Source organism: Balaenoptera borealis (genome assembly GCF_965194805.1).
Source record: "Balaenoptera borealis genome assembly, chromosome: 2".
Classification (NCBI taxonomy): domain Eukaryota; kingdom Metazoa; phylum Chordata; class Mammalia; order Artiodactyla; family Balaenopteridae; genus Balaenoptera; species Balaenoptera borealis.
The window spans coordinates 70721596-70722265 of record NC_138867.1 but is presented as its reverse complement, the minus strand read 5'-3'; positions in this window follow the sequence as shown (position 1 = coordinate 70722265).

The following is a 670-nucleotide window of genomic DNA, read 5'->3' as shown; positions in this document are numbered from 1 at the left end:
TTTTTTTTTAAATTTGCACTTGTTTTGTTGGGAGAGGGCTTGGTGTTCTGAGTTTGTACTCCATTTTTACAGGAAACAATTTCGCCCTCCTGCTTCCTTTTCTTCATTTACCAGCCAGCCTCCAAGGGTGCATCTCCTTGACACTCATTTACTAGAAGTGATGCCATTCTGAAACTTCTGCCTTGGGTTCTGCTCATTTTCAAGTCCCTTCCTTTCATTGTCACAGTAGCCAGTGCTCCAATCTGCAAATTCTCAGTATTTTCCCACTCTGAGTGCAATTGGTTTTTGAGAGTGATTTTATCTGTATCCCAACATCCCCTGTCTCCCTACCTCCACCCTCATTCATACTCTGTTGACCCTACCCATATCTCTGCATAAGTCTCCCCTTGGGTATGGGCTCTATATGTGATTTTGCTAGTCTGAATGATTATTTTTCTACTTACAGGTAACTTAAAATCTGTCTCTCAGTATTTTGGGTCCCTGAACCCAATTCCAGTGTGTGTGTGTGTGTGTGTGTGTGTGTGTGTGTCTGTGTATGTGTAGGCTTCCCCACACAAACACTTCTCGAACACCAGCAGGGTGTCTGAGAATTCAACTCAATTCTGACATTATCTACCCAGAGATAGCATCAGATTCCAAAGGTAAAGGGCTCAGTCCCATTAGACCATCC